This window comes from Lolium rigidum, chromosome 4 (assembly GCF_022539505.1).
Source record: "Lolium rigidum isolate FL_2022 chromosome 4, APGP_CSIRO_Lrig_0.1, whole genome shotgun sequence".
Classification (NCBI taxonomy): domain Eukaryota; kingdom Viridiplantae; phylum Streptophyta; class Magnoliopsida; order Poales; family Poaceae; genus Lolium; species Lolium rigidum.
The window spans coordinates 216,969,814-216,977,826 of record NC_061511.1 but is presented as its reverse complement, the minus strand read 5'-3'; positions in this window follow the sequence as shown (position 1 = coordinate 216,977,826).

The window sequence follows — 8,013 nt, the reverse complement described above, 5'->3', positions numbered from 1 at the left end:
TTCTTTTAGGGAATATAGTTGGTAATTTCGGTGAATGCACACACTAACTTTGAAAACAACTACAAGTACATGTAACTGAATAATGGATTTGTAAGGTATCCCTTGTAACAACTTCTAGCACCTGGTGAGCAATGATAAGAATCCGATCGTAATTATACAACAAAAAAAACCAGCCATCAGGTTAGCTTGCTTCTTCAACTCGATCAGCTGCCTTAACTGCTTGTTCATTTTCTTCAGTTCTCCCTTCACTTCCACCAGTTCTACATTGGGAGCATTAGGCATAATCGGAACGGCTCCTCTCTCCGCCGCATTCTCTACAAAGAAGTCCCCCCTCCCAAATTGCGCACCCCAATAGCGCCAATTGATTCCCGCAACCGAAGCCTCCGAACGTACACATCGATCCACTCGAAATGCCCGCATTTCTTCAAGATCCGAAAACAACAACGTGAACCCTAAATCCCAAATTCGAGGGAATAACAAGAAAATCGAGAGAAAACAGAGAAATTGGAGCGAGATCTAACCTTATCCCCCTCTCTATATGGCAAGCTCTCGCATGCAACGAACTCACGTCCACGGCTGCCGTTCTCGTCCGTCTTACGGATCGACCGCTTCGAGGCTCTCGGCGTGGGCAGTCGTGGCATCTTGTCAAAGGCACGGGTCCATACCGCGGCCATGAAGAACGGGAGGTCGAAGAGAAACTAGACATCACCCGCCTACCGGAGAAGGGCTGCCGCTGGCGGAGAAGAAGAACAATGGGGCGCGGAGAAAGAAAGGGGAAGCAATGGCACGGGCACGGGCGCGGGGCTGGCTCGGGCTCCCATTTTGCAACGGTCACCTGGGTAAGCTGTGGGTCCGACGCGCTAACGTGGACAAGTTGTGGGTCCCACGATGATCTGGATAAGTGGAGACGTGTCCACTGCGGGGCACCAACAGCGCGCCCCACTTGCCGACACCAACCAACGTCAACTAAACGGAAATCCTCCGTCCGAGCTCCTTCTGCGGGTTTCGAACAAGGGATTGGGGAAAACTGAGGAAAAACTAAGGAGCTGGGGAAAACTGAGTACAACTAAGGACCCGAGGGCACGGAAATAGAAATCCCATATATATATATATATATATATATTAAGCATTCAAGTTGATCGATATGAACAAGGTCTAGACATATTCAAAACAGAAAAAGCATGTATCTACCCCCTAGCCATTAACTATGTCTTATGAAGTCAAGCATGAAGAGAAGTGGTTTTGGGTTTCAAACATGGAAATTTCAAAAACTTTCCAAAAGCTAAATTTTAGAGTGAATAAGAAGGATCCACGCTGACCTTTTCATTTTCAGGATTTATGCTTGTTTAAATCTTGGTCAAACATAGGATTTGACCAACACACATATAGTCTTATTATGTCATATAGTAAGAATTCAAGTTGATAAACAAGCATATGCATGTCTAGACATATTCAAATTAACCCGACAAATCATGTATGTACCCCTAACCCTAAACTCGTCTTATGAATTTAACCATGAAGAGAAGTGGTTTTGGGTTTCAAACATTGAGATTTCTAAGAACCCCCAAAAGCTTCATTTTAGAATGACTAAGAAGGATCCGGGCTTACCTTTTCATTTTATGTTTTAAACTTGTTTAAATCTTGGTCAAACCTAGGATTTGACCAAGATTCAAATGGGCATAAACATTAATTCAGAAAAAACAAAAAAAAATGAAAAACCAACGCACATATAGTCTTCTTATGTCATATAGTAAGAATTCAAGTTGATAAACAAGCATGTCTAGACATATTAAAACCCGACAAATCATGTATCGATCTACTATACCCCCTAACCCTAAATTCTATCTTATGAAGTCAACCATATGAAGAGAAGTGGTTTTGGGTTTCAAACATTGAGATTTCAAGAACCCCCCAAAAGATTCATTTTTGAATGACTAAGAAGGATCCATGCTTACCTTTAAACTTGTTTAAATCTTGGTCAAACCTAGGATTTGACCAAGATTCAAATGGGCATAAAAATTCAAAGAAATCAAAAAATATATAAAAACCAAAGCACATAGCCTTTTTATGTCATATAATGAGCATTCAAGTTGATAAACATGGTCTAGACATATTAAAACAAGAAAAATCATGTATCTACCCTGGCCCTAACCCTAAACTCGATCTGTCTTATGAAGTCAAACATGAAGAGAAGTGGTTTTGGGTTTCAAACATGGAAATTACAAAAACCTCCCAAAAACTTCATCTTAGAGTGATTAAGAAGGTTCCATGCTTACCTTTTCATTTTCATGTTTTAAATTAACTTGTTTAAATCTTGGTCAAACATAGGGTTTAAGGTTTAGGGATCATCGATCGAGTGCACACACACATTATTAGAGGCACCTGCGCCTTTGCGCATAAAGTGCATGCGTATATATATAAGTGTGTTTCTTGGCCACCAACGATAATAGATCTAGAGAGAGAGAGATTGAAATATATTTAGGGTCTAGGGTTCAGGGTTTAGGGTCTAGGGTTAGGGTTTAGGGTTTAGTGTTTAGGGTTTAGGGTGTAGTGTTTAGGGTTTAGGGTCTAGGGTTTAGGTTTTAGTGTTTAGGGTGTTTAGGGTGTACGTTTAGGGTATAATTAGGGATTAGGGATTAGGGTTTTAGGGTTTAAGGTTTAGGGATCATCGATCGAGTGCACACACACATTATTGGAGGCACCCGCGCCTTTGCGCATAAAGTGCATGCGTATATATATAAGTGTGTTTCTTGGCCACCAACGATATATAGATCGAGAGAGAGAGATTGAAATATATATATATCCCCAAGAATATGTTCAAATATATATTGAAATATATGCACGAATGATATGCAAGGTATGCCATGCGCGCATAGCATGAAGAGAAGTCGTATTGGTTTCAAACATTGAAATTTCAAGAACCTCCCAAAAGCTTCATTTTAGAGTGACTAAAAAAGATCCAGGCTTGCCTTTTCATTTTCATGTTTTTAAATTGTTTAAATCTTGGTCAAACCTAGCTAGTATTTGACCAAGATTCAAATGGGCATAAAATTAAAAAAACATAAAAATGAAAAACCAAAGCACATAGCCTTCTTATGTCATATAAAATAAGCATTCAAGTTGATAAACAAGGTCTAGACATATTCAAAATAGAAAAGGCATGTATCTACCCCTAACCCTTAACTCTGTCTTATGAAGTCAAGCATGAAGAGAAGTGGTTTTGGGTTTCAAACATTATATTGAGATTTCAAGAACCCCCAAAAGCTTCATTTTAGAATGACTAAGAAGGATCCAGGCTTGCCTTTTCATTTTCATGTGTTTTAAACTTGCTAAAATCTTGGTCAAACCTAGGACTTGACAAAGATTCAAATGGCATTAAACATTCAGAAAAAATCAAAAAATGAAAACCAAAGCACATAGCCTTCTTATGTCATATATATATATATATATATATATATATATATATATTAAGCATTCAAGTTGATCGATATGAACAAGGTCTAGACATATTCAAAACAGAAAAAGCATGTATCTACCCCTAGCCCTTAACTATGTCTTATGAAGTCAAGCGTGAAGAGAAGTGGTTTTGGGTTTCAAACATGGAAATTTCAAAAACTTCCCAAAAGCTTAATTTTAGAGTGAATAAGAAGGATCCAAGCTTACCTTTTCATTTTCATGAATTATGCTTGTTTAAATCTTGGTCAAACATAGGATTTGACCAACACACATATAGTATTATTATGTCATATAGTAAGCATTCAAGTTGATAAACAAGCATATGCATGTCTAGACATATTCAAATTAACCCGACAAATCATGTATGTACCCCTAACCCTAAACTCTGTCTTATGAAGTTAACCATGAAGAGAAGTGGTTTTGGGTTTCAAACATTGAGATTTCTAAGAACCCCCCAAAAGCTTCATTTTAGAATGACTAAGAAGGATCCAGGCTTACCTTTTCATTTTATGTTTTCAACTTGTTTAAATCTTGGTCAAACCTAGGATTTGACCAAGATTCAAATGGGCATAAACATTAATTCAGAAAAAACAAAAAAAAATGAAAAACCAATGCACATATAGTCTTCTTATGTCATATAGTAAGCATTCAAGTTGATAAACAAGCATGTCTAGACATATTCAAACCCGACAAATCATGTATCGATCTACTATACCCCCTAACCCTAAACTCTATCTTATGAAGTCAACCATATGAAGAGAAGTGGTTTTGGGTTTCAAACATTGAGATTTCAAGAACCCCCCAAAAGCTTCATTTTTGAATGACTAAGAAGGATCCATGCTTACCTTTAAACTTGTTTAAATCTTGGTCAAACCTAGGATTTGACCAAGATTCAAATGGGCACAAAAATTCGAAAAAATAAAAAAAAAATATAAAAACCAAAGCACATAGCCTTTTTATGTCATATAATGAGCATTCAAGTTGATAAACATGGTCTAGACATATTAAAACAAGAAAAATCATGTATCTACCCTGGCCCTAACCCTAAACTCGATCTGTCTTATGAAGTCAAACATGAAGAGAAGTGGTTTGGGTTTCAAACATGGAAATTCCAAAAACCTCCCAAAAACTTCATCTTAGAGTGACTAAGAAGGTTCCATGCTTACCTTTTCATTTTCATGTTTTAAATTAACTTGTTTAAATCTTGGTCAAATATAGGGTTTAAGGTTTAGGGATCATCGATCGAGTGCACACACACATTATTAGAGGCACCTGCGCCTTTGCGCATAAAGTGCATGCGTATATATATAAGTGTGTTTCTTGGCCACCAATGATATATAGATATAGAGAGCGAGATTGAAATATATTTAGGGTTTAGGGTTTAGGGTCTAGGGTTAGGGTTTAGTGTTTAGGGTTTAGGGCTTAGGGTGTAGTGTTTAGGGTTTAGGGTCTAGGGTTTAGGTTTTAGTGTTTAGGGTGTTTAGGGTGTACGTTTAGGGTATAACTAGGGATTAGGATTTAGGGTTTTAGGGTTTAAGGTTTATGGATCATCGATCGAGTGCACACACACATTATTGGAGGCACCCGCGCCTTTGCGCATAAAGTGCATGCGTATATATATAAGTGTGTTTATTGGCCACCAAAGATATATAGATCGAGAGAGAGAGAGATTGAAATATATATATATCCCCAAGAATATGTTCAAATATATATTGAAATATATGCACGAATGATATGCAAGGTATGCCATGCGCGCATAGCATGAAGATAAGTCGTATTGGTTTCAAACATTGAAATTTCAAGAACCTCCCAAAAGCTTCATTTTAGAGTGACTAAAAAGATCCAGGCTTGCCTTTTCATTTTCATGTTTTTAAATTGTTTAAATCTTGGTCAAACCTAGCTAGTATTTGACCAAGATTCAAATGGACATAAAATTAAAAAAACATAAAAATGAAAAACCAAAGCACATAGCCTTCTTATGTCATATAAAATAAGCATTCAAGTTGATAAACAAGGTCTAGACATATTCAAAATAGAAAAAGCATGTATCTACCCCTAACCCTTAACTCTGTCTTATGAAGTCAAGCATGAAGAGAAGTGGTTTTGGGTTTCAAACATTATATTGAGATTTCAAGAACCCCCAAAAGCTTCATTTTAAAATGACTAAGAAGGATCCAGGCTTGCCTTTTCATTTTCATGTGTTTTAAACTTGCTAAAATCTTGGTCAAACCTAGGACTTGACCAAGATTCAAATGGCCTTAAACATTCAGAAAAAATCAAAAAATGGAAACCAAAGCACATAGCCTTCTTATGTCATATATATATATTAAGCATTCAAGTTGATCGATATGAACAAGGTCTAGACATATTCAAAACAGAAAAAGCATGTATCTACCCCCTAGCCCTTCACTATGTCTTATGAAGTCAAGCATGAAGAGAAGTGGTTTTGGGTTTCAAACATGGAAATTTCAAAAACTCCCCAAAAGCTTAATTTTAGAGTGAATAAGAAGGATCCAAGCTTACCTTTTCATTTTCAGGATTTATGCTTGTGTAAATCTTGGTCAAACATAGGATTTGACCAACACACACATATAGTCTTATTATGTCATATAGTAAGCATTCAAGTTGATAAACAAGCATGCATGTCTAGACATATTCAAATTAACCCGACAAATCATGTATGTACCCCTAACCCCAAACTCTGTCTTATGAAGTTAACCATAAAGAGAAGTGGTTTTGGGTTTCAAACATTGAGATTTCTAAGAACCCCCCAAAAGCTTCATTTTAGAATGACTAAGAAGGATCCAGGCTTACCTTTTCATTATATGTTTTAAACTTGTTTAAATCTTGGTCAAACCTAGGATTTGACCAAGATTCAAATGGGCATAAACATTAATTCAGAAAAAACAAAAAAATGAAAAACCAACGCACATATAGTCTTCTTATGTCATATAGTAAGCATTCAAGTTGATAAACAAGCATGTCTAGACATACTCAAACCCGACAAATCATGTATCGATCTACCCCCTAAACCTAAACTCTGTCTTATGAAGTCAACCATATGAAGAGAAGTGGTTTTGGGTTTCAAACATTGAGATTTCAAGAACCCCCCAAAAGCTTCATTTTTTAATGACTAAGAAGGATCCATGCTTACCTTTTCATTTTCATGTTTTAAACTTGTTTAAATCTTGGTCAAACCTAGGATTTGACCAAGATTCAAATGGACATAAAAAATAAAAAAAAACAAAAAAAAAACAAAGCACATAGCCTTTTTATGTCATATAATGAGCATTCAAGTTGATAAACATGGTCTAGACATATTAAAACAAGAAAAATCATGTATCTACCCTGGCCCTAACCCTAAACTCGATCTGTCTTATGAAGTCAAACATGAAGAGAAGTGGTTTTGGGTTTCAAACATGGAAATTTCAAAAACCTCCCAAAAACTTCATCTTAGAGTGACTAAGAAGGTTCCATGCTTACCTTTTCATTTTCATGTTTTAAATTAACTTGTTTAAATCTTGGTCAAACATAGGATTTGACCAATATTCAAATGGGCATAAACATTTAGAAAAAAATTAAAAATAAGAAACCAACGCACATATAGTCTTCTTATGTCATATAGTAAGCATTCAAGTTGATAAACAAGCATGTCTAGACATATTCATACCCGACAAATCATGTATCTACCCCCTAACCTCTTAAACTGAAGATTGGTCATCTTAGAGTGACTAAAAAGGATCCAAGCTTACCTTTTCATTTTCATGTTTATGCTTGTTTAAATCTTGGTCAAACATAGGATTTGACCAAGATTCAAATGGGCATAAACATTCGAAAAAATCAAAAAACCAACGCACATTAGTAGCCCAAAATCGAACCATTCAAGTGGATATTTTTGAACTTGATCTGTAGTAGTGTGCAAAACCCTAGATTAACCTATATTTAATCATAGATTCGTAGGTCGATTTTTCTACTTTTTTATTATTACTATGCCAGCACATGTGTGTTTGCCCGTCGCGTGAAACTCGGAGGAAGAGGGATCACTCGGAAGGAGAGAAGAAGGGAGTGCATTATGGTGTCTCCCCTTTTTCGGGTGATGATGTTGACTGTTGTGCAGGGTTTGTCAGTGAGCAGGAGGTGCGAGCGAGCGAGCGAGCGAGTCGAGCGAGGCCGAGAATGAGAGAGATTTTTTTTTGTGAGAGGGACAACCGAAGGATCCTGAAGGACCCAGAGACTTCCAATACGCATCCTGATGCGTCTTCTCTTGACAAAGAAGATGGCTGAGAGTTTGCGTACCTACTGCACGTGACTTGTGCTCACTGAAGTGTGGGACCTCACGCATGGGCACCACACGTAAGTGACAGATCTGTTGGTGTAAAAACTCGGTTGATTATTATAGTGCATTAGAACAAAGTTTCCTATGGATTCAAGGGTAGGAAATCCAAGTTAACTCATTTACATGACATTAATTTTTCCATGAAGCAAAGTTAACACATCTATCAATTGGTACATTTTGGAGTGACTAAGAAGGATCCATGCTTACTTATTCGTTTTCAC